We start from the raw sequence: 27,197 nt of genomic DNA, 5'->3' as shown, positions 1-27,197 counted from the left end.
GAAAACTTTGTAATATATGGAACTATTCAATAAAGAGTTATTTTTAAAAAAATATATTTTTCTTATTTCCAAATTCTGCACAGGACACTGGGTACATATAGGTGGCCAATCATACCATTCCTTTGCTGGCATCTACGTGCTGATTCCACAGGGATGCATCTACAAAGCTTCCTGATACCAAATCTGGTCACTGGTCTCAGGGTTTTTGAATCCCCCTCCTGGCATGTGCCCTTCCTGCTGTGCTAATTTTATATTTCCTGAGAGTTTCTAGTGTATGGGAACATTCACGGGCTGTCTTCATGATTCTGGAGCTCTGGACAAAAATCCAGAATCACTGCCAGCCCCCCCCCCCGGCCTCAGGTCCAAGCAAGGCAGGGTTGCCAGCCTCCAGGTGGGGCCTGGAGATCTCCCACTTCTTCAACTGATCGCCAGATGACAGAGATCACCTCCCCGGGAGAAAATGATTGCGTTGAAGGGTGGACTCTATGGCATTTTACTATGTTGAGGCCCCTCCGCTCCACAAATGCCACCCTCCACCACTTTGGTGTAGTGGTTAGGAGCGCGGACTCTAATCTGGGAGAACCGAGTTTGAGTCCCCACTCCTACACATGCAGCTGCTGGTGTGACCTTGGGCCAGTCACAAGTTCTCTCAGAGCTGTTCTCTCAAGGGCAGTCCTCGAGAGAGCTCTCTCAGCCCCACCTAACTCCCAGGGTGTCTGTTGTGGGGAGGGGGGAAGGGAAAGGGATCGTAAGCCGCTCTGAGACTCCTTTGGGTAGTGGAGGGTGGGGTATAAATCCAATCTCTTCTCTTCTTCTCCCGGATCCACCCCCAAAGTCTCCAGGTATTTTCCGACCCAGACCTGGCGACCCTAAAGCAAGGGGTGGCCCTCATGCAGTCGGATTGCCAGCTCCAGGTTGGGACGTTCCTGGGGGCTTGGGGGTAGCCTCGAGGAAGGGTGGGGTTGGGTAAGGGAGAAGAGACCTCAGCTGGGTATAATGCCATAGAGTCTGCCCACCAGAGCAGCCCTTTTCTCCAGGGGAACTGTCCTCTGTTGTCTGGAGATGTTGTAATTTTGGAAGATCTTCAGGCCCACCTAGACACTGAGAACACTAGGTGGGTGCGAGCCATCACTGCACAGCCTTGCATGGATCGCGCATTAGCAGCTGCTGCTGAACTGATGGCCCAAGTTCTGGATGGGAGGGGTGCAAGTAGAGGCAGCGGGAGCTTGCTCTTCTTCCACCCCCCTCCATTGGGATGGTAAGGCCATGGATGGTCAGCCCACCAAAGGGCTTGGGGCAGCTGCCCCTTGGCTAAGCCAGGGCTCTTTTTGTAGAAAAAGCCCAACAGGAACTCATTAGCATAATAGGCCACACCCAACAGCAGGAACTCATTAGCATATTGGACCACACCCCTGACAGCACAGTTCATTAGCACATTAGGCCGCACCCACATGTTACCAGAAGTGTGGTTATCCAGCCACACCCACCTTTCCCTTCTTATTCTGTTTACCTTGTCTGTTCTCAAAACCCAGGGCCTTTTTTTGTAGCAGGAACTCCTTTGCATGTTAGGCCACACACCCCTAATGTAGCCAATCCTAATGAATTTATGCTGTTGGGTGTGGCCTATTATGTTAATGAGTTCCTGCTGGGTGTGGCCAGCTCGGGAGCCAGCCAGAACTCCGTTCCTGTGCGTTCCTGCCCAAAAATAGCCCTGGCTAAGACCACCCCTGGGAATATTTGGAAGTGGCATCTGCTACCTACAGTTCAATCGCCTGCAGAAGTCCGTTCAGTCCTCTTTGCATTCTTCTGGTGCACAAGCAGATCGGGTGGAGTGCACGTCGATTGTTGTACACAGAAAAATCCGGATCCGGGAACTGTCGATAAACAAGGTCTTAGGCTCGTAGATTTACTATTGTTTGAGGTTTGAACTGAAAAATGCCCTGCGGCGCCCTTCCTGATTGTATCCAGCCACTCGCTTTAAGCCTGAGAGCGGCGTAGTTTTGAAGATAATTAACTGTTGTCACAAAACTGAACCGCACAAGGGCTTTTCGTGCACGCCACACTGGCAGCCACAGACCCTGAAGCAATATGTAGCCCTAAAAATAACATTAATATGGGGGGAAAAATCATCGTTGTGTTTTAATAAGCGGCTCGCAGAAAGAAAGTCACCAAATGTGAACCTACGGGGCCTTCTGTCAGCATTTATTCCATGGGAAATGACCTGAGTAATGTAAAATAGCCCACCCACCTCCCGTGCTCCGTATGTACGAAACAGACATAGATCTTGCCAGGTTCAAGGCAGTATAGGGAAATATTGTTACGTTTCTCCCACCACCTTCTCCGTGGTTACATTTATGCAATCAGGGGCGAAAAAAGTGAAATGCAAATTAAAAACGGCAACAAAGAAATTGTCACTCAGATGTAGCAGAAGGTTTCATTTTAGAGAAGCAAGCACTCTCCCTGCCAATTCTAAAAATAAAAATGGGGAGGAAAAGGAGCCAAAAATGGTTGCGGGAAGATGTGCATATTTGGGAGGTGGGGGAGGCAGCCTTTTGAAGAAGGATTTGGCTGATAATTTCCAATCAATTATATTTCTTGACGACATGCCAGCCTGAGTGGGGGGGGGGGAATAAAGGGGCTAGCTAATTGGCAACCCTAAGCAATGTCCTAAGATGCCCATCCTAAATGGATTTTGCTGCCTGGACCATTTGAGCATGCTCAGTAAGAAAGGTGAAGCTGTTGCCATGAATGTGGACATGTCGGTCTGGGCTGGAAAATACCTGGTGACTTAGGGGGGTGGAGCCAGGAGAGGGCGGGGTTTGGGGAGGGGAGGGACCTCAGCATGGTACCATGCCATAGAGTCCACCCTTCAAAGCAGCCATTTCCTCCAGGGGAGCAGATCTCTGTCACCTGGAGATCAGTTGTGATCCCAGGAGATCTCCAGGCCCCACCTGGAGGTTGGCAACCCTGTGGACATGTGCGTCTGTACCAGAACATGCATCCCAAACCAGCACCTGTATAATCTTAGTAAACTCATTGTACACTACTGGCACTCACACTGTGGCTCTGGGAGAGCCACCTTTGCAATTACCATCAGCCCAAAGAGCCACGTTTCCTTCCATCCCTGGCACAAGGCCTGCAAGTCAGAGAACCACCGGCCAACTATAAACTCCACTGGGCACATGCCTTGCCCACGTTCCCAGAACACCGGGAAGGGTGGTCAGAAGATCCTTGGGTTGCCAGCTCTGGATTGAGAAATCTCTGGAGAATTTGAGGGTGGACCCTATGGAGGGTGGGGTTTGGGGAGGAACTTCAGTGGGGTGTAATGGCATAGTTTCCACCTTCCTAAGTGGCCGTTTTCTTCAGGTGAACTGATCTCTTGTCGCCTGGAGATCAGCTGTAACCAATGCTCCCGCTAAGCTATGGAGTCCTGTGAGCAAAAAGGCTACTACGTGAGCTACCGGCATTAAAGTTGTGAGCAAGCGATTTGGCTGCTGCATAAATTAGTTTGCTCTGGAGCCCTCCTTCCCGAGCGAAGACAAAAATGAGTGAGCTGGAGGCTAAAAAACTGGGAGTTAGCTCACACTAACTCAGCTTAGAGGGAACATTGCTGTCAACCCTACGCATCTGGAGGCTGCGACAACCCTAGAACATCAGCCATGGTCAGAAACGTGGGGATGTTTTTGCCAAGGCATGTATAACCAGCTCTGCCATGGTTAATAATCATAACAAACAGAAGTTGTGCATGGTGAAATATTACCTTCTCCGCAACTTAAAGGCCCAGCGGGTCTCTCGAGGTCAGAACCTTTGCTTTCAACGGCTCTTTGAAAGCGAGCTGCACTTACTCGTGGAATGAAAAGGACATTACCTGTGATTATGGTCTATTTGTTTTAATGATTGGGTCCTTTCTGCTTTGACGAAGGTGAGCTTTTAAACCGAAGCACGGCAGACTGAAATGGCACTCCTAAGGCGAACGCTCAGCCAACCTTCCCCATTCTCCCGGTCAATAAACGTCTCATAAATTGCTTTGTGATTATGCCTTAATGAAGTATGGCGGCATTGGGAGGGGATGACAGAAACCAGCAGGCCGCTTCAGAAACAAGCAAGAATGATCTCGGCTGTGCTTATAAAACGCCGTCTTAAGCGTATCAAAGAATGAGGCAGATTCGTTCAGGGTTTGCGGTATGGCTTTCCAGAGAGAAACTCCAGCTGGCAAAGAGGCACGAGCAGGGCTAAATCAGAAAGCGAGATGAAACGGCACAATTTAAGAGTCTTGCCCTCTCCATGGTTCGTGCATGTGCTCACCCAGGTCTGCCGTTGCAGATGTTCTGACTGTGCCCAGTCACTAAGGAGACCTCCCTCCCCGTCCCTGGTGGTGAAAAGTGCTATCAAGTCGTAGCGGACTCATGACAACCCTGTAGGGTTTTCAAAGCAAGATATATTCAGAGATGGTTTGCCGTTGCCTGCCTGCCTGCCATTCAGAGGTGGTTTGCCACTGAGAGCCAGTCTGGTGTAGTGGTTAGGAGCGCAGACTCTAATCTGGGAGACCTGGGTTGGAGTCCCCACTCCTCCACATGCAGCTGCTGGTGTGACCTTGGGTCACTCATAAGTCCTTTCAAGAGCTGTTCTCTCAAGAGCAGTCCTTGAAAGAGCTCTCTCAGCCCCACCTACCTCACAGGGTGTCTGTTGTGGGGAGGGGAAGGGAGAGGAGATTGTAAGCTGCTCTGAGACTCCTCTGGGTAGTAAGGGCAGGGTATAAACCCAATATCTCCTTCTTCTGTGTAGTGACCCTGGACTTCCTTGGTAGTACTAACCAGGACTGGCCCTACTTAGTTTCCGAGATCTGACAAGATCAGGCTATCCTGGGCTTATCCAGGTCACTAGAACAAAGTTATTCAAGATGTGAGCTTTCCTGTGCATGCACGCTTAGCCAGGATTCTAAGCTGGAACAATCCTATTGGCTAATGCTTAAGTATAACCAATCAGATGCAAGAGAACTGTGCTGGAACAATCCTATTGGCTAATGCTTAAGTATAACCAATCAGATGCAAGAGAACTGTACTGGAGGGAACAAACCTGATTGGACATTATTGTAACAATGCTATTGGTCCTTAACTATTCTAGGGTGTGGCTACCTCAGCCCCGGATAGTTTAAAAGGGAGCTATGCGCCACTGTTTATGTTGTGTGTTCTTCTGAGGTTCTTGTTGATAATAAAGCTGATTTCACTTACTTACAACCACATTGAGTCAATACTTGACATGAATAGTGGTTATCAAGCACATAAAAGAATGGGGGCTGGGGAGAGAATCAAGGGTGTGTGCTAGGGTTGCTCTGTGGCTTGGGAAAGGCGATTTGGAGGCGTTACTTGGGGAGGGAGTTCATCAGGGATGTGATGTCACTCTAGGACTTACATTTCCCATATCCTCCCTGTCTTCTGAAGCTGCCATTTCCTCCCAGGTAACTGGTTTCCATAATTTAGAGGTCAGCTGCAATTTTGGGAGGACTCCAGATCTCACCTGGAGAATAGCAACAATGATTGTCCCTGATAAAAAAGGGATATTTGGAATACTTGTACCATACCACCCATACCCCATGTGAACCAACGGATATCTGCCAGCCAGTGTTCCTTCTAAGATGAGTGAGTGTGAGCTAGCTCACATTTTTTTAGCCTCTGGCTCACACATTTTTGTCTTCGCTCAGGGAGGAGGGCTCCAGAGCAAACCAATTGATGCAGTAGTCAAATCGCTTGCTCACAACTTTAATGCCAGGAGCTCACAAAACAGAATGTTTGCACACAAGACTCAACAGCTTAGAGGGAGCGTTGCTGTCACCAGTCTCTGTAGGAATTCCAGGGCGGTAGGAGAGAGATGAACCTGCATATTGCCCATTTTAAGAGCAGCAACCGGCAAAAATCCAACCGATGCAGCTTCTCCCAGCATCTCAGGGACCAATAAGGAGGAAATCAAATTGCACGGATTTAAAAAAGGGCTCTGGATTTGTTCTTAATCGTGTTATAAGGTGCCCAACGTTTTAAATGAATTTTGTATTAGGTTTTAAAAAACGAAATGAAAGACAAAGGAAAGTTTTCCTATTTGAATTTCAACCTGCAGTGCAAATGTTAAAGAAACAGGAGCCCTGCTACGGGGTGGGGTGGGTACCAGAAGTCGCGTTATTTTGAATTTATTTGCATAACTTGGGAAAAGGGACCCAGAACGAGCCTCTAAACTGTTCGAACATACCATATCCGTGGAGGTCAAGGTGAACAACCAAGTCGTCTCCTTCGCCCTCGGGCCTTTATACGAATTAAAAAACAATCTATCTGATTTTTAAAGAACTTGTTCGAATGGCTCTGGGTCCTGAGAAGGAGAAAGCGCGCCCTTTCCCCTCACTTCTTTAAAAATACATTTAACACCCACCCCTTTCCCCCAACTTGGTTCGCTCCGTTGCCTTAGCAGCCACCTCAAACAGACGGCTGGAAGCCGCTTGGGAGGTAGGTGGCTGAGTCTTTTGCGCGCTGCTCCCTTTGGGGGGCAGGTTTAAATTTTCCAGCGGTGGTTGGGCGATACCATTGGCTGAGAGGAGGGGGAGTTGTAGGGTGTGTGTGATAAAGGCTGGGTGGAAGAAGAGAGGTTTTCTGAGGCAAAATTGGGCGGCGGGGGGGATGTCCCAAATTCGGTATAGTGGGCGTGTTAAAAAATACAGTCCTGTGTCCTTAACAGCTGTCTAGCAGGCTGAAATTCAACAGGGGAGTCGATGGCGATGAGAGGCAAGGCTGTCTGTGGTTACACCTGTTGAAGTAATACAGGTGTCGTCGTCCCCCCCCCCGTCCAGGCAGTAGCACCTTTAAGACCAAAAAAAGTTTGTACTCAGAATTAAACTTGGAAAACAGAGTGACAGCCACAGTTATACGTCGGGTTCCCAGCCTCCAGGTGGTGGGTGGAAATCTTCTGGGATTATAGCCAATGTTCCCTCTAAGCTGTGGAGTCCTGTGAGCAAAAATTCTACTTTGTGAGCTACTGGCCTTAAAGTTGTGAGCAGGTGATCTGGCTCCTGCATACATTAGTTTGCTCTGGAGCCCTCCTTCCTGAACTAAGGCAGAAATGCGTGAGCCGGAGGCTAAAAAACTGTGAGCTAGCTCACACTTACTCAGCTTAGGGGGAACACTGATTATAGCGCCTCTCCAGTCAGACCACAGAGATCAGTTCTCCTGGAGGGACATTTTGGAGGGTGGACTCTACAGCCATTGTACCCCACTGAGGTCCCTGTTAGGGTTGCCAGGTCTGGGCTGGAAAACACCTGGAGACTTTGGGGGTGGAGCCAGGAGAGGGCAGGGTTTGGGGAGGGGAGGGGCCTCAGCATGGTGCAATGCCATAGAGTCCGCCCTTCCAAGCAGCCATTTTCTCCAGGGGAGCTGATCTCTGTGAGCTGGAGATCAGTTGTAAAAGCGGGAGATCCCCAGGCCCCACCTGGAGACTGGCAACCCTAGGTCCCTGTCCTCCCTAGGCTCCACCCCCAAAGCTCCACCCCTAGGCTCCACTCCCAGTGTCCTGGATCTGGCAAGCCTAACTGATCTCCAGACTACAGAAATCAGTTCCCCTAGAGAAAATGACCACTTTGGAAGGTGGGCTCTGGCACTGTACCCTATTTAAGTCCCTCCCCTCCCCAAACCCCGCCCTCCTCAGGCTCCACCCCCAAAATCTCCAGGCGTTTCCCAACGGGGTGCTGGGAATGCTCCCTCTAAGCTGTGGAGCAAAAATTCTACTTTCTGAGCGACTGGCATTAAAGCTGTGAGCGAGCGAGTGGGCTAGTGCATAGATTAGTCTGCTCTGGAGCCATCCTTCCTGAGCTAAGACAAAAATGAGTGAGCTGGAGGCTAAAAAACGGTGAGCTAGCTCACACTAACTCAGCTTAAAGGGAACACTGCAACTCTATTATACCAGAAATAATAGGGATTATTTCATTAGGACTTGTCCCTCTTAGTTGCTGCTCAACCAATTAAGGTTATGGTGTTTTTCCTAGGTAGTGCTATGAGGGGATCAGGAAGCCGGGTGGCATATTAGACTTCAAAACTCCATGAGATCCTGCCCTTCGAAAGAGGGGAAAAGACATTTCATCCCGTTCTCTGGAGTGGGCTTGCCAACTGACTGGAGAAATTGCTTCAGACCAGCACAGCTAGACACCTGAATCTGAATTCAACTGCTGGTTATTAGTACAGATTTCAGCTTTAGTGTTGCAAACGTATGATGGTTTATGATCTCTTTGTATGTGAATGCTGCTTGTTGGTAAATCGATTTGGTTTTATGGTACATTATGATTTTTAAGGCATTTCATTGGAAACTGTCTTGGAACAAATTTTGGTTGGTGATCGTCAATACTTTTAAGTAAATAAATGTAATTGTAAACTAAATCGAATACATGCCATTTAAATAAAATAAAAATAAGCTGATCTTAAGAGCCGAATCCCAGGGCTCATCCCTGGAACGTGTTGTTCAGAAAATAGAAAATAAAAGTGCCTCTGAGTATGTGCAGAGTACACTGACTTCCACCATTGCTGCTGACCAGCCACAGTCTCAGCTATCCTATATTTATTCATTAAAGTTAAGCACCTGGAATGGTACAAAATATTTGCTGCATCAAAAAATGAGGGAGTCTTGTGCTTATCCAGTAATAATAAGCAAATCCAGAGCCAATCTTCTCCTCAGAAGACAGCAGATAATGTCTCATAGTAAAGTATATAGGAAAGAACAAAATCCAGCCAGATTTCAGGCAAAAAGAGGAATTTTCTATCGTTTATGAACAAAAAGATTATTTTCATAGGACAGCCCAACTGTACTTGGGTTGGAGACTTGCACTAGTGTTATTGTTTTCATTACAGCTTAATCTTCACTTGAAAGAGAAGAAAGAAGAAAACCTTGCCCAATGGATGATATGAAGTCCCCCAGTATTTCCGAAGAGAACATGACTCCTGATTTATGTTTCCTGGAACAGGAAGATGCAGGAAAAGAGAGCATACCAGAAGAATTCCTGCAGGCTGGGGAGAGCTGGAAAGGTTAAATGATAAAACAGGGTGCTATTTCACAATGTAAACCTATGGTGTATTGCCCATGAATTAGTAGCTTCTGGCATTGATAGGCCAGTCTGATACAGTGATACAGAATGTTCATGAACACTTTAGCTACTCAGGGAACAAGCTCATTGGAGTCTTTACTGTCCTGCTTCTGTGAGGGAAAGGACTTACCTGCATGTTTTAGGAACATTTCTGTCCCCCCCCCCTCCGGGTTGCCAACCTTCAAGTAGGGTCTGCAGATCTCCTGGAATCACAACTGATCTCCAAACCACAGAGATCCGTTCCCCTGGAGAGAATGGCTGCTTTGGAGGGTGGACTCTATGACATCATACCCAACCTTACCCAGGATTTACCCCAAATCTCCAGGAATTTTCCAGCTTGGATTTGGCAACACTATGTCTCAGTTTCCCATTTAAACCTGGGTCAATTCTACTTGTGCTACAGCATTTGAGCCTGGACTCTTATTTTGTAGCCATTTGGTGTGGTCTTTCGATCTTGAATGGTTTAGGCCTAATTCACATCACTTGCTAATTTTCAGAATTATCAATTCAGAACACTTGCAGACTGCCTTGCAAGTAGATCCCACCCTGTTTCCTTCACAATTGCTGTAGGGTGGTGTGGAAATAAATTTTAAGAGTTCTGCAGATCAAGAGGAAGTTGATGGCTGCAAGATGGAGTGAGCTCCCGTCTCCAGTTCCAGCTCCTGCCAACCTAGCAGTTCGAAAGCAAGAAATTGCAAGTAGATAAATAGGGACCACTTCGGTGGGAAGGTCACAGCGTTCCGTGCGCCTTGGTGTTTAGTCATGCGGGCCACATGACCACGGAAACGTCTTCGGACAGCGCTGGCTCTTCGGCTTTGAAACGGAGATGAGCACCGCAACCCTAGAGTCGGATTCGACTGGCTTTCGAGCAAGGGAACCTTTACCTTGACCTTTTATGTGATTTTATAGAGTTTTAAGACTTTTATGGTACGCCAATTAGGTACATGGTACCGCTTTGTTAGCCGCCCTGAGCCTGCTCGCAGGATGGGCGGGGCATAAATATAATAAATAAATAAATAAAGCATGCATCCAACTCAGTTTTATCTACTCTGGTGGCAGCTCTCCAAGGGGTCTTTCCTAATACCAGGTGTTTGAGATCTTTTAAGGTCTGGAATTGGATCTGTGGTCTTCTGCCTGCAAAACAAGTGCTCTGCCGCTGAGCCGACAACCCCTTCAGCACTTGATCGCGTCACATGGTTTTGCCACACTGATGTGGGAAAGGGAATGAGAGTGACAGCAAGATTTTAATTCTTCAAGGGCAGCAAAACGAACACCTTATTAGGACCAGCGGTGAACTTCCTTTCGTCATGATCTGATAAAAGGGGGGGGGGGCTATGTAAATATTTAGTGAATATTTTTAACTTGATGGTCGTTGATACCAGCTAGTGAATGTGTGCCCTGACCTGGATGGTCCGGGCTAGCTGGATCTTGCCAGATCGCAGAAGCTAAGCAGGGTTGGTCCTGGTTTAGTATTTGGATGGGTGACCACCAAGGAATTCCGGGGTTGCTGTGCAGAGGCAGGCAATGGCAAACCCCCTGTGTTCATCTCTTGCCTTGAAAACCCTTCAGGGGTCGCCATGAGTTGTCCATAACTTGACAGCGCTTTATACCATTACCAGTAGGGTGTGTGCTTGTGTGTGAACAAGGTGAACCACATGCATGAAGGCATTTCCTTTTAGCTATTAGAAAACCTCCTTGGCACAGCACTTAGAGCTGATTGTCAGTGACAGCTCTGTCACCAAGGTAGAGAGCATCTGTCTGTTTTAAGTCCCTAGGTGTAAAATTGCCTTTGTATATATTTTCTGACAAGAATTATTTTTTCCCCCTAGTAGACTCGGCAATGAAGCTTTTAAGGTGTCACCTCTGGGCCTCCTTATCATGTGTAGGCTTGTCAAGAAGGGGCACCGCAAGCTCGATGTAGTTAATGGACAGAGTCTCTCTCATTTCCATCAGGACTCAGATTCGAAGACGAGTACGATGAAGGGTTCTGCAAAGTTACTTCGGAAGAAGACAGGGAAGATTCTGAGGCTAGTGGGTGAGTGTGGCTGCAGCTATCTGCGATGTCTGTTGCAGATTAGACTTACACATGGTGAGAAGGTATTAAAAAATTCAGAGTATTTTTCAGATGGAGGGGCTGTAAGGATTTGCCTTGTGGGTCAGACCAAAGTTCCGTTGATAAAACATTGCAAAACAAACATTCTTGATGAGGGTGTACAATGCCTATTGCATGAAGGCTTTTTTGTGGCATGACTTGCAAATGTTCAAAAGCGCTCCTGAGCAGTGTTCCCTTTTAGCTGAGTTAGTGTGAGCCAGCTCACAGTTCTTTAGCCTCCGGCTCACAGATTTTTGTCTCAGCTCTGGAAGGAGGGCTCCAGAGCCAACTCATTTATGCAGCAGCCAAATCGCCTGCTCACAACTTTAATGCCAGTAGCTCACGAAGTAGAATTTTTGCTCACAAGACACACAGCTTAGAGGGAACATTGCTCCTGAGCAGCAGGCAGAAACAATCTTGATACTACCATGTGCAAAATCATATAAGATTTGCTTTTTTGTGATGATTTGTCAGCTCACATCATCATCATCATTTCTTCAATTTCTTTTTTTTTAAATAATAATTTTATTGGATTTCCAATCGAGTTTACATACACATCAATTACAAATTTACAAAGACATCACTCTCAATAATAATAAAATATACAGTTCCAACTATAGCAGATCACCACATAGGTCATATATATCTTATACAACTATTAATCCTAACAATCATTTGGTGCATTATTAATTATTTCACCATAAATATAATAAATCTATAATATCAGGGATTTCTTTCTGTTGCATCAAATACTGTAATATAGGAGACCACGTCACAGAAAAATTAGATCATGTTCTTTGAGAGCAGGAATCATTAACACTCTCTGTAATTCTTGCCATTACATACATATTCCATAGCTTAGCATGCCAGTTCTGTTTATTTGGTCTCTGTTTACTTTTCCACTTTAGAGCAACAGCATTTTTTTCCCGCTGCTAAAAGAATGGCAATTTGCTGTATTGTACTCTCTACTGGTATATCTATACTCCATTGATGTAAAAGAAGATGTTCTACAGTATTTCTTCAATTTCTACACCACTCCTAGCTGAAGCTCTCTGGGCAGTTTAGAAGTATTAAAAACAATAAAATACAATAGATAAAAACATTAAGAATTAAACATTAATATAAGATAACATAAAATCATTGAAAACAATAGGCCTGACCCAAAAGGACCTGACCCAAAGTGAAGGAAAACACATGACTAATCATATCGGGCCCCTGCATAACCAGGGAGGTCTTTAAAGGCCTCCGCAAAGAGGGCTGTCTTAACCTGGTTTTAACCTGGTGCTGTAAAGGTGGCAGATTTTGTTTAAAAAGAATGATATCTCTGTGAAAAAAATTTCTCCTCCGTCTCTCACCGAAAGGGAGATCCCAGAACAGCATGCGGCACGGAGCAGCCGAAGACCCATGAGCTACCCGGATCGAGTTCGCATACTCAACTTGCGCCGGAACTTGAACCAGCTTGACAACCTTGCCAGAGAAAAGAGTATAATCTTCCGAAAAACCAGGTCAGTGTGTGTGTGTGTGTGTCCCCTGTCTCTACAGTATGTGGTGGTTTGCAGGGTTTTTGTCCTTTTCCTGCCAATACTGGTATTCTGAGGCCCAGTCTGCTGATGAGGCAGAAAAGGTCCCACACTGGAAGGCAAACTGACACATGCGGTAATGTAGCATGTCTCTGGCTCCCAGAATTCAGTAGGGTCTATAGATGAGGGAATCACAGAGGTTTCCTCCAGCAGCGTTGATTCCTCTTAGCCCAACATGTACTGGGGCCTGCAGACTGAGGGATCCTCACTAGTAGAGAGCCAGTTTGGTGTAGTGGTTAGGGGCGCGGACTCTAATCTGGGAGAACCGGGTTTGATTCCCCACTCCTCCACTTGCACCTGCTGATGTGACCTTGGGTCAGTCACAAGCTCTGGCACAGCTGTCCTTGAAAAAGAGCAGTTTGTGTCAGAGTTCTCTCAGCCCCACCCACCTCACAGGGTGTCTGTTGTGGGGAGGGGAAGGGAAAGGAGTTTGTAAGCCGCTCTGAGACTCCAAGTGAAGGGCGGGGTATAAATCCAATCTCCTCCTCCTCCTCCTCCTCCTCCTCTTCTTCTTCTTTCTTCTTCTTTCTTCTTCTTTCTTCTTCTTCTTCTTCTTTCTTCTTCTTCTTCTTCTTCTTCTTCTTTCTTCCTTCTTCTTTTTCTTTCTTCTTTCTTCTTTCTTCTTTCTTCTTCTTCTTTCTTCTTCTTCTTTCTTCTTTCTTCTTTTTCTTCTTTTTCTTTCTTCCTTCTTCTTTTTCTTCTTTTTCTTTCTTCCGTCTTCCGTCTTCTTTCTTCCGTCTTCTTTCTTCCTTCTTCTTCTTCTTCTTCTTCTTCTTCTTCTTCTTCTTCTTCTTCTTCTTCTTCTTCTTCTTCTTCTTCTTCTTCTTCTTCTTCTGGCAGCCAACCCCCCCCTGCCCCAGGCCCTGCCCCCCCCCAGCACTACATAAACCCCAGCAAGGACTAGGGTTGCTGGTTCCCCCTGGCCACCAGCGGGGGACCTGGGGGTTGGTTTGGGTTGCCAGATCCAGGTTGAGAAACTCCTGGAGATTTGGGGATGAAGTCTGGGGAGTCCAGGGACCTCAAGGGAGTACAATGCTGCAAAGTTCACTGTCCAAAACATCCATTTTCTCCAAGGGAACTGATCTCTGTAGCCTGGAGATAAGCTGTAATCCTGGGGGGTCCCCAGGTCCCACCTGGAGGCTGGCAACCCTTATCCTCTCTGGGATTCCACAGTTCTGGTGATTCCATCTTCTCACAGGGTGACCCTTCTCAGTCCAGCGCTGAGAGGTTGTAGGACATAACAGATGCTGTAAATGTTAATTAAAGGAGTGGGCCTGAGATCTGTAAAGTAAATAATTTCTTTTAAAAGCCTAACCACAGATTGTGTGTGCTCCTTTTCAGGGAAGAACTGAACGCCTGCCATTTTCGGATCCAGACACTAACAATGCAACAAAAGGACGTGGAGAAAGAGATCGAGAGAGAGAAGGAGGCTGGAAATACGTAGGTAGTGCTACCTGCCTGTCAGAGATTACTCCTCTTCCCAGTATTGATTCATAAGGCGTGAGAACGTAACGCAGAACTTTGTTAAGGCTTCCAGCCTCTCCCTGCTTCTGGCAAGGCTCAATAGTGTTGTCCGACACCCTTTGTGAAGTGATGCTTCAGGAGTCAGTGATTAAATCAGGAAACAAAAACCGAGTTATCTCAGGGGGCCACAGCGTGCGGCCCAACATGTTAACCTTTTGCTACGTGCTGTAAAAAAAAAAAACTTGAGCATTTCTGCTGTTGTGTTGCCGATAGCATCTGTGTTTCCATTGTGTACTGTGTGAAGCCGGGGGATATTTGCTCAGCGGAGCTGGAGGTGTAGCAGCTTTGGAATAGCTTGATCTGCTCAGGATTCAGGTAGAGGGTGTGTGATTCCAGTAGGGCAATGCAAACAAGATGCCCGGCAGCTGGTGTTTCTGAAGTCTCTTTGTGTTTCAAGAGCATCAAAGAGGAGGTGATCAAAGATCATTTGATCATGGTAGCCTAAGCAACATTTCGGGGGCAGTTGTACAAGGGAAGGGGCTCATCCTTGGAGTCACTTCCAAGCTGCAAACTTGAAAATTGCATCTTATTATACGTGGGGGGGGGTTAGTTACTAGGAGCAGGCTGAAAGATATACATAACATTTGTAAAGCCATTTGAGATGCTGGGTTGAAAAGTGAAGCGAAATGAACCAGGTGTTCTAGGTGGGAATTAGCATCAAATGTCATGTGTTTCCAAATTTCAGTTTGCTGTGTGTTAGTTTTAGTGCATCAAAATAGGTAAGAAGGCAATTTGTACAGGAACAACTCTATAAAGGTCTATCAGAAGTCAGTCTCTGATCAGTAAGGGTTTTTCATTCAACACAGAGCCAGGTGTCAGTCCAATGAGACCAGATGTGAATAGCTTGGTCCAGGACAGGTAAAGTCTAGGACAGGTACATTACCAGAGGTTGTGACTATACCAGTTCAGTTCAAAAGCTGGCTTCTTGGCGCTTGGGTTAAAATTGTGATTAACTCTTTTTTACCTGAGCAAAATAAGGAACTGGATCATAAGACTGATGTTAAAGCTGATGCTTGTTTTTGTGTAAAATGGCATATAACGTATGAGCATCATACAAATGGCGTTGCCCTAAAAATACTGTTAGAATGGCATGAAAGAAACAAAGAAAAGGGGGAGAAACCACCAGGGAAAATGGGTGGGACAAAAATGTTTACAGCAAGTAGGTATGGCAACTAACAGCAGTGAAAAATGGCATATTTGAAAATCCTTAGCAAGGTCAAATTCCATTAAGCAGCAAATGGAAAACCAGAAAGAATGGGGGCAGGTAATTTCATGTGGGTCGCCATGTTAGTCCGCAGTAGCAGGGGGAAAAATTCAGTCCAGTAGCACCTTAGAGACTGACAAAATTTCCCCGGTTATTGCTTTTGTGAGTTTTTAAGCTCACTTTATCAGATACAAGTAAGAATGAAAGTCCATCATCCTTTAAATCCAGGTCAGAAGGTGTGTGTGTGGGGTTGTTACCAAGAAGGGCCAGTGAGGCTGAAGGCTACATAGATCCTGGTGGACAGGGTTTCGTCCTTGGCAGTCAGCTGACTTGAATGCTCACTCAGGCGGCATGGCTGGCACTGGAACCTAGGGGACACCCTTGAAAAAGAGATCCATCTGTGAAGCTTGTGATGGAAAGAGAGTGCGTAGCCCACACACACACGCCTCAGTAACCCAGTTCATCTTTGCAAAATTAGTAACATCAGCAGAAGGGAACAGGCTGAACTTTATTCAGGTCTCCTTGTCAGTGACTTCTCCCCCCCACCCCCAAACTTGGGAGCTGGAGAAATGCTGTGTGCAGGTCTGGATCCCGAAACTGAAAAATCCGTGGCAAGATGAAAGGGAGACTGTTTCAAAAAGATAATGGCAATATAACGGTGTTTCCTTGTGTACTGGTGCTACATGAGACTGTTAAGAGGATAAGATGGCACAGTGCTTTCTGTAGGTCTTTTTCTCATGGGATTAATTAAAATCCAAGGGAACTGCTATATCCTTAATGGACCTGGTTAGGAATAAACAATGAGATTCATCCATTCATTTTGAGCAGCAAGGTGGCCTCTGATTCATACAGCGATTACAATATTATGATCATAATTCTGTTCTCAAGTACAATAGTACAAACCTGGAGGGATTCCATTTGGTTTTGGAAGCATATTCTGAGTTGGTGCCCCTCCCCTGCACCGGCGCTATCCACTGTCCCAGCCGTCACAGGAAGCTTGTTATTTAGTTCTTCAAAACCCTTACGAAACCTTTTCTTATATGAAAACATTGGGTTTATTGCACCATCTTTCTGTTTCACCTGCTTCAGACCCCTTTATGCAGCTGTGAGTGATCAACTGAGCACTGTAGAGTTTTTAGCTGGCCCCGCTTGCTCAGGTTGCGTGAAACCTCTTCATGTATTTCTAGAAGCACTTCTGGCTCATTGGCAAGCGACGCTGCATGCTTGGACACTTATCCAGAAAAGTGGACATGTCATTTTCACACTGAGAGAATTTTTCAAAGTGGTTATTTCAGTCGTAGCCATGGTGGTCCATTGTGTTGCTAAATTACCCGAGAGCTCGCCAGCTTGCTGTTGTCTGTGGTGCAGCGTTGCCCGTTCTGTGCAGTTGGACTAATTTCTCATTATCTTGTGCTAAGAAGAAGAAGAAGAGTTTGGATTTATACCCCCTGCCCTTCACTACCCAAGGGTGTCTCAGAGTGGCTTACAAACGCCTTTCCCTTCCCCTCCCCACAACAGACACCCTGTGAGGTAGGTGGGGCTGAGAGAGCTCTGACAGAAACTGCTCTTTTTTCAAGAACAGCTCTTATCAGAACTACGGCTTGCGCAAGGTCATCCAGCCAGGTGCAAGTGGAGGAGCGGAGAATCAAATCAAGTTTTCCCAGATTAGAGTCCGCGCACTTAACCACTACACCAAACTGGCTCTCTAAAAGTCAGCACTTTGCTGAGAGGGGGAGTATTGTAATAGCTACCCAGCAGCTTGTAGCTATGTTCAGAATACTTATCTGCTATGGATATGCAATTTTTCACTCCCCAAACTTCAATTTTTGCATGTTGGTTGCATTCTTTGTTTTTGCTGATGGGGGGAAACCTAGTGTGTTTCAGTTTGGTGTAGTGGTTAACAGCGGTGGACTCTAATCTGGAGAACCGGGTTTGATTCCCCACTCCTCCACATTAAGCTAGCTGGGTGACCTTTGGTCAATCACAGCTCTCTCAGAGTTCTCTCAGCCCCACCTACCTCACAGTGTGTCTGTTGTGGGGAGAGGAAGGGAAGGTGATTGTAAGACGCTCTGAGACTCCTTCAGGTAGTGAAAAAGGACCAGTCTGCATCTAGCATTTGTTCTGCTGTTTTACCAAACCCACACTGGAACAGAAAAAGATGCAGCTCAAAACCACATTCAAATACCTTGGGCCAACTGACTGCAGAGTCACCCCTGAATGGCCATAAAACGGCCATAAATCTATGCAGACAGCTACCATAAAACCGAGAGATCAGACAAAAGGAAAGCAGCATGCAGTTTGGACACTGCCATAAAATCCAGCAATCAAAGTGAAAGTGGCATGCAGTGTAGAGGGGAATTTCTGTTCCAGCATGGATTTGGTAAAACAGTGGAGCAGATGTGTAATGTATCCAGTCCAGACAAGTCCAGAGACAAATGTCGAGCTTCGCTCCATAGAGACAATGGACTATGCGGATCCTAGCCTGCTCCAATCAGGGGGCTAGGTTCCCGGCTGAGAGCCTATGGGACTCTCGGCCACTGTAAATAACCTATAGGGAAGTAGGGGTGTGTTTTGGGTGGCGGTTTCTCGGGGAATATAAGCTGGCCTGCGAGCCGGCCAAAGTTGTCTTGTTCCGGATAGAATAAAGTACGCTTTGCTGAAATCACTCTCCGTTTGCGTACTTTTCAAGATGCTAGATGCATATTGGACCAAGGTCTCTCCCTTCCCTCTCTTTTTTCTCTCTGATGTTTGTAAAGTGTACAGCCCTCTCACCGCTCTGGTTCCCCAGCTGTGAGGTGGGAGGCAATTTGCTGTACATTTCCCCCGATTTGTTTGAACTCAAAGCCGTCGGCAGTTTGTGTGCTGGGATCAACTGCGTTGTGAACAAACTTTGCAGCCGCCACTGCTATTTGTCAAGTTAATATAATTGTGTCAAGGCATAACAAACTAATAAAGGCGAGTTAAGTGCCGAGCGGAAAGGCTGATGAGCAGAAGTAATGGGCTGAGGTGCCAGCAGTATCACAGTAGAATAAATTCTCCTGTAGCAGATCCTGCAGAGAAAACCAGCGGTCCCCTTTTGGCAGACAAGGCCAGGCCGCGAGATCTCTCTTTTCTCTTCAGGAATTGCGTGGCAGGGGGAAATTCTATCTCGAAACATGTGAGAGATCTATTACTTCTGGGAAAAGAGCTAGATTCTTAGAGACCAACAAGATTTTCAGGGTATGAGCTTTGGAGAGTCAAAGATATCTGACAGAGATATTAACTGCACTGACCTGAATAGCCCAGGGTAGCTGGATCTTGCCAGATCTCGGAAGCTAAGCCGGGTCGGCCCTGCTCAGTATTTGGCATACTAGGGCCCCTGCCACATGGGGGGGAAAAACACCGGCACCAAAAACCCACCAAAATAGACACGCCACGGTGGTATCCCACGGATCCCATGAGCTGCGGCGCCGTTGCTCCCTGGCACAATCAGATGCCGGGGAGGAAGCCACGGTCGGGAGACCGAGGCGGCTGGCTGCGCATGCATGCGCATGCGCAGTTTGGCCAGGAGCCGGGGATGCGCCGGCAGAAGGATGCGCCGGCGATCCCACGGCTGCACTTGCCGCAGCCATTCAGGTTAGACCTCCTCAGGAGGTGGTTTAGTTTAGATGCAGGTCTTTGGCCGGAAGGGCCAGATCGGGGATGGGTGCACAATGTTTCCCAGATGTTGCGGTGGGATCACGCCCATTTGCTGCGTCCCCGATTTATCCCTCTCCCGGCCCAAAACGTTTCGTGTGATCGGGGCCTTTGGCCCTCAACGTGAGCGACGTAGCACGTCACTTCCTGTGATGTGCTGGTGGCGCACCACCGAGGAGCTCCCGGAGCCCGGCGAGGCTCCCCTGCCAGGCAAGGTAAGAAGACTTGGCAACCCTACTATCCGCTGGGAGAAGGTTACCAATCCTTCCTACAGAGGCTGATCTTAAACTATCACAGGCCTTGCTTTTTAAATTTTAATTTGTAGTACGTTTTTATCCTGCATTTCTTCAGTTGCAGAACTCAAGACAGCTCAGATAGGATTTCCAGGAGGCCGTTGAGAAGTAATGGGTCCAAGAACCCACAGAACTCAGTGATGGTTCCCACTGGCCGATCGCCATTGGGGTTACATGTGGGAACACTCTCTGGGCAGTGAAGTGTTCCTAGACTCCGGGTTGACTCTGCCTACCCATGGTGGCAGTCTTGACGTGGAACGTTTCCAGGCCAAACCCAGCCTTGGCCTCGGCATCAGCAATCTGTCTCCTGAATCTTAGCCTGAGGCGTATGCTCTGATACTCCTTATAACCCCGCCCTGGCAACTGGCCACAGCCTTCTCTGAGGATAGCAGCCGGGCTCTAGTTTCTGCTGTTGGGTGTGGCCTATTATGCTAATGAGTTCCTGCTGGGCTTTTTCTACAAAAAATGCCCTGGAAATTCCCCTCTGCATCGCATGCTTCTGTCGCTTCCTTTGATTATCAGGTTTTATGGTAGCTTCCACACTCCATGCCATAGATTTATGGCCGTTTTATGGCCGTTCAGGGGTGACAGTTGCAGTCACTAGGCATTGCCCCGAGGTATTTGAATGTGGTTTTGAGGGCATTTCCGCACTGTCACTTTTTGTCACTTGTTTTTCCCTATTGCTTTCGGTCCCCCCCCTCCTCCACATGTGTTTTGCTTCGGGGACGACTAGAGAGAGCAAAACACACTGGGGGGGGGGGAACCCTGAAGCAATAGGGACAAACGAGTGACAAAAATGAAAGTGCGGGCTAGTTGAGAAAATGTGGAGTGAATGCTAGATGCAGAATTACCCTTGGTCTTGCAAACATGACCCTCTTCCCTGCTGGAGTTCGGTATGCTGCATCAGATCAACCTTTGGATCTTCAGTCCCAAGCCCAAAGTTCTGTCTCTAGTGATCCTCTATTGGAGAACACCAATTCCAGGTGTGTTTCCTGGCATTTATATGCCTAGGAAGTATGCCCCTACCCAGGGCTATTTTTGGGCAGTAACGCACAGGGACGGAGTTCCGGCTGGCTCCCAAGTTGGCCACGCCCATCAGGAACTCATTAGCATAATAGGCCACACCCAACAGCAGAAACTCATTAGGGTTGGCTACATTAGGGGTGTGTGGCCCAACATGCAAAGGAGTTCCTGCTACAAAAAAGCCCTGGGTTTTGACAACAAACAAGGTAAACAGAATAACAAGCAAAAGGTGGGTGTGGCTGGATGACCACACTTCTGGTAACATGGAGGTGTGGCCAAATGTGCTATTGAGCTGTGCTGTCAGGGGTGTGGCCCAATATGCTAATGAGTTCCTGCTGTTGGGTGTGGCCTATTATGCTAATGAGTTCCTGCTGGGCTTTTTCTACAAAAAGAGCCCTGCCTACCTCTCATCCATATGGGATTTTTTTAAAGCTACCTACAAAACTTAATTTCTTTTTCCAGAATTGCTAACCACTTCAGAATAAGCTGCAATGTCTGTAAAAATGCTCTCATTTCAGTAATTGTCAGTCAACCGGTGAACGGAATTTTAAAGAGACTGCAAGGGAACGGACACTTTAGCAGCGTAATTGAAAGGCCACACCATTAATATAAACTGGCAGAATTCTGAAAACAGAAGCCTTACCCTCAAGGCACTATAATTGTTTCTTTTTTTACGTACAAGGTTTTAACATTCATTATTTCCAATTTTCTTCTCCTTTCTTTTTCTTTTCCGAACAAACATAACAGTGCTGCCGTGTTCCGCCTACAGGCAACGCAGAGGCGTTTGTGTGGTGAACTGGGAAATGAAAAGGACCTGGAGTCCAAAATTGCTGAGATGCTGAATGAAAACATGTAAGTCAAAGAGGGAGGAAAAAGGTGGCAAAGGGGATTGGTTGTTATAGTCTTCTATTAATACCTAGCAATTTAGCCCAGAGTCCAAAAAACCTACTTAATGTTTCCTGCTTTTAAGCTGGGAGGATTAATCAATAAGTATGTAAATGTGTTAACATCTAACATTTTAATGGACTGAAAATGTGAAAGGCAGGCAGCCTATTAAGAAAGTTTGGACTTTGCATTTTCTGTCCTTTCGGGAAACTGTCAGAAGCATCTAGGAATAAAATGTTCATACCTTGCTGATTTTTTCCAGCCAGCCCATTTGGAAAGGGGTGTCTGTCCCACCTTTCCCACGAGATCAGAGCCCTTGGGAAGAGAGAAAGGGATTTAGAACTTCAGAGTCCCCCCACCCCCACCCCAGCAAGGGCATTTGACAAAGGAGACGTCAACCCTAGATGGGAAGTCAGGGCAGATGAGACAGGTACAGTGGGAGAAGGATAGTGGGAGAGGTAGGGATGAGGAATCATGGCCTGAGATCACCTGTCTAGAAGGCAAGGAGCTGGTTTGTATGATTTTCCAGGCAGGCCCCTTTCACAAACAACTGCTCGGATTTATGGTTTTCTCAAACAAGCAGTGTAAGGTCAGAGCAGCAACTGTTCCCTTCTGAGCATAGGAAGATAGCAAGTCTATTTATGGAGGAGACGCTGTGGTTTCCCACACGTTTGTTCAGTCTGACTGCGCGCATGAGTAGAGAAGTTGCCTGAGCAGTGATCTTGTCAAAGAGAACCTCCTAGCGAGTCCCTGAAACAGAAATCCCTGGTGTCCAGTCTTGGCCAAGAATATCAGCTGGTTCCCACAATGACTGTTGTTTGGATGGAAACTTGGAAATTCAGGGGAAAGGAAGGAAGCCTTCCACCCCAAATTTTCCTCCACTCCCCTCCAAACCCACCCATTTCTGTCACATATTGTGAGGTCTTTCCAGTGGTCAGGGTCCACGGTCAGTCGGCTGGAGGTGAGCAGCCCAAACCCACCCATTTCTGTCACATATTGTCAGGTCTTTCCAGTGGTCAGAGTCCACGGTCAGTTGACTGGCAGTGGTGAGCAGTGTAATCCAAGATGGCTGGAGGTTGGGTATCCATAAGTAGCAACCATGCATCTGATGGACCAGGGGCAAGAAATATAGCTCAGGACACGCATGAAGTCAAGGAAGCAGCTAGGGTTGCCAGCCTCCAGGTGGGGCCTGGAGATCTCCGGCTTTTACAACTGATCTCCAGCTGACAGAGATCAGCTCCCCTGGAGAAAATGGCCACTTTGAAGGGTGGACTCTATGGCATTGTAACCATGCTGAGCCCCCTCCCCTCCCCAAACCCCGCCCTCTCCCGGATCCACCCCCAAAGTCGCCAGGTATTTCCCAACCCAGACCTGGCAACCCTAGAAGCAGCAATGCAGAAGAAGTGTGAGGGGGTGAAGAGCTGAGCCAGGCACTGTCGTCTCCCACAGACACAAATTGCTCCAATGGAAGAACAGACTCAGAAGATGGATCTTCATAGGGTCTAGTGGTCTGAGATTGGTCCCTGAGGGTCAGCTGACACAAGTGCTTGGTCGTGTAAAGCTGCCTTTTGTAGCTTAGACTCTGGGCCCATCTAGTTCAGAACTGCTTTGTCTGACTGATTTAAACCAGTCCATGGTCTTTCCCCGGCATCTCTTATGTGAGATTCTTTAACAGGAGGTGAATTAAAATCTGGAGCCTTGTGCACACAAAGCCATTGCTCTACCACTGAATCTCAGCCCAGTTATGTGGCTGAGCTGGTACGACAGCCTTCTTTTTGAAGCAAGAGACTCAGCCTGCATGGCTACAAAAAAAGGGGATTAGTCTGCAAAAAAAGGGGGTTAGATAGATTCATGGAGGATGTCTATCAATGGCTACTAGGCATGGTGGCTGAGGGGAGCCTCCACATTCAGAGGCACTAAGCCTCTGAATCCCAGAGCCAGGAGGCAACATCAGGGGAAGGCCTCTGCCTCTATGCCCTGTTGTTGGCAGTCCAGAGGAACCGGTTGGCCACCGTGTGAGACCGGATGCTGGACCAGGTGGGACCACTAGTCTGAACCAGCAGGGCTCTTCTTTTGTTGCCGGTAGCACAAGGGCTAAGGCACCAGAGCGTAGCTGCTGGGAGCCCCACCTTGAAATGCCTGTTCCCGCACTGTGTATGTCTTCCTACGCACACACACGTAATCCCCACTTGGTGGCGCACTGCATAAAAAGCCCTTTCCTCAGTGGTTACCAGCTGAACAAACAGTATGCCAACCAGAAGACTGTTTTACCCTAAAAGACCAAAGAGGTGCACACGAGAGGTAACGCTTCCTATTTGGTCTCTGTGCCCCCCTCGGAGCCGTCCAAAGTAAACGTGCAAATATAAATTCTAGGTTTAAAAATGATTTAATTTGTATCAGTGGATGACCCTGGAGGATAATTTTCTATTGGTAAGGAGGGAATAAGAGAAAGAGAGTGTGCTGTTCTCCATCGAACTCACACAGATGGCCACTTTGGAAATGAAACGTTTAAATGGGTGGGGTTGTGAGGGCAACTAAATCAAGAACGAAAGACATTTAGAGCTTAATAGGTCATCTTTCAGGTCATCCCCTGCCCTGAAAGGGGGCCGTTTATATCTCAGCCATCCCCGACAGCTGTTTGTGTAACCTACTTTTTTCACACTTTTAGTGTTTCAGTGGAGCCCTGCCTGATAGCACCAGTTTGGCCTTCTTTTGTTCCGAAATGGTGGGAAAGGATGGACAGTCCTGTTTCCACACACCCCTATGGAGAAAGAGTTGTCAGAAGGGAAAACGGGCATAATTAGGGTGGTGTCTCAAGTGGGCGAGGCACTTAGCATAAAAACAGTCATAAAATAAAATCATTGTTGTCATGGTCGGGGATAATTCCCCAGTTGGATCATCAGTAAAGGTGGTTAACTTTCTCCAAAAGCAGAGGCCATTTCGGGGGAGATCGCGGGGGATCGCAGTTCCCCCAAGTGAGGTACGGGGGGCGGGGCACATGACGAAGCCCCGCCCCCTGCTTCCGTCCGCCCTGCTTCCGGTCCTCATTCAGCCAGGAGGAGGCAGGAGAAGAGGGAGGGTAAGTTGCTTCCTCTCCGCCTCTCCCCACCCCTGCCTGCCTGGGGCCAGGGAGGGCTTTCGTGGGGCTTCCTTGTACTCCTGCCGGCCTTTCAGGTCCACCGCCGGGCCCCTCATGGGGCTCGGCAGTGGAGCTGCAAGGCCGGTGACGGCGGCCGGGACCGTTGGGGGCGGGGTGTGTGGCCTTATGACACACTTCCGGTGATGTCAGGGGGTGTGGCCTTATGACACACTTCCGGTGATGTCATGGGGTGTGGCATATGCTAATGAGTTATGCTAATGAGTTCCCCTAGCTCTTTTTCTACGAAACGACCCCTGTCCAAAAGACAATTTGCCTGGTCACTACCCATCTTCCCTTGCTGTATGCAACCACGGGAGAGTGTTTTGTGTGTTTTAATGGGGTAACACTGGGGCCAAATACGCTCAGCCAGTACTTTATATGAACCAAGTGTGCCACCTTAGAACTGCTAGGGGTTTCTTCACAGGCCGGAAGTGAGCAAAATCTCCCTGTTTCGTTTCTTTTTTATATTCTTTCAGTTTTCTACTTTTGGTTGCTGGTTTTGTAAATTGGTTTGCCTTGTGTGAATGCGCACAGCTTTTATATGCAATCCACACTGCATTGGTACAATGTACATGATTATCCTGATAGTTTCCAATCCTGGTTTAATGACACAGTACTTAAAAATGCATACATTTTAGAGGGGAAGAAATTAGTGAAAGCAAACAAAATGGTGTGGACAATCAAGAATCATGGGTATGAGTGGCAGAAGGGAGAAATAAGGATTTTTTTTCAAGGTCAAAACAGCAGGCGTAGGAAAGCATGGTCTGTTGTAGAATTACTTCAAGAGTTTATGCCCTGACCTGGATAGCCCAGGACAGCCCGGTATAATCCGATCTCAGAAGCTAAGCAGGGTCGGCCCTGCTTTCTATTTGGATGGGAGTCCTCCAAGGAATACCAGGGGCATGATGCAGAAGCAGACAATGGCGAACCACCTCTGAAATGTCTCTTGCCTTAAAACCAAGTCCAGCTCGCCACCTAGTGGTGCATTATACTAAAAGAGCTAGAACGTCTGGCTGCCAATCTTCAGATCTCCTGGCTATATTACTGCCATTTGATAATTAATCAATCAAGAGCTTATATATCTGTTGGGTTTCTTGTATTTTTTTTTCAAGTGAGGACCAGGATTGTGTGCTTGACAAACAGTCACCATCACCACCACCCCTGAATTTTCCTAGCTTCCAAAGACTTTACGGAAGGGAGTGGCTTGTCCCTTCATTTCCATCTGTGAAACCAGAGGAATGGAGGAAGAGGGAAAGCGAAGGACAGAAAGGGTTCCTTTCCCCACGGCTCCCTCTTTGGTCACTCATTCATCTCACCAACTAATGGTGCAGCTGTGATTGATCTCGTTGTGCAAGGCCGAAAAAGTAACCTCCCAAAATGCTCTTAAACTGCACTGTGCTTTGATCATGCAGTGTCTGACTTTCAATGCCTCAATAAATTGCCTGATACCAAGGCAATTTGCCCATCCAGTTCAGTGCCATCTGCTCTAAGTGGCACCAGCTCTGTAGGACCTCAGGCAGAGAAAGCCTTTTTCTGTTTGCTCTTGTTTTTACACTGTCCAAATCAGCAAACCTGAGATTATTTAAGCGGAGGCGCCAGAGACCTTCAGCATGCCAAATTCCTGCTCTGACCCTAAGCCACATCTTTTGTCCCATCCAGTGCTCCCTCTAAGCTGTGGAGTCTTGTGAGCTAAAATTCTACTCTGTGAGCTCCTGGCATTACAGTTGTGAGCGAGCGATTTGACTACTGCATAAATTAGTTTGCTCTGGAGCCATCCTTCCTGGGCTAAGATAAAAATGTGTGAGCCAGAGGCTAGCTTGATCATGCTCACACTAACTCAGGTTAGAGGGAACACTGGCCCCATCCCCAGGCATGCCTTCAGAATCAATAACTGAAGTGAAATGCTGGCTACACTCATAAAGCTAGATTCCAGCTGATATGTTAATCGGTTTTCGGTGTTGATTAGTCAAGATAAACTGTTGCCTTTATTAAATTAGCTTGGCTTTCATGGGATTGATACGGCTGTAACATTTTATTCTGTTTGTATGCTGAAAGCACTTCTCTCTGCAGCTTGTGGGCTCTTTTAGTGTTTTTATTGCAAGCTGCAATGAATTCTTTGGAAGCTGGCTGGATGAGCATTCCCACCAATAAATATTTTAGCTAGCTATTGTCATCGTTGGAAAGCAAGCCGGTTGACGGGCCTAATTAACGGCAGACCCTCCCTTGTGTGTTTTATAAGGCTTGGGATGTGGAAGATCGAAATTGAACAAGGCAAGTTTGCAGACCTCCGCAAGCAGATCACACGGGACGAGAAAGAGCTTGACCTGCAGCACCGAGAGCAGGCGGAAGGACGGCTCCAGAAGCAGATGGAGCGAGCAGTGATGGTGAACCGGAAGTGCCAGGCTGTAGAGAGGTTAGCTTGGAGGCTGTTGCACATGTGGATGCTTTAGGGGACCAGAAACAGCGAGTAATTAGAGCAGTCAGTCATGGGGGGCAGCAGGGTAGCCAAGTGGGGTGACCATAATGTACTACTATACATATAATGTACAAGTATAATCTTTCTCAGGCTGTTATGCTCAGGTCTCAAGTATTGATGCACAGTCCTGAGAAGCTGAAACTTAGCTGACCTCTAGTAGAAAGCCCTCTCCCGTTAGATAGATAGACAGATAAGAT

The sequence above is a fragment of the Gekko japonicus genome, unplaced genomic scaffold, assembly GCF_001447785.1.
Source record: "Gekko japonicus isolate JY-2015 unplaced genomic scaffold, Gekko_japonicus_V1.1 scaffold893, whole genome shotgun sequence".
Classification (NCBI taxonomy): Eukaryota; Metazoa; Chordata; class Lepidosauria; order Squamata; family Gekkonidae; genus Gekko; species Gekko japonicus.
Note: the sequence above shows the minus strand (reverse complement) of the source record.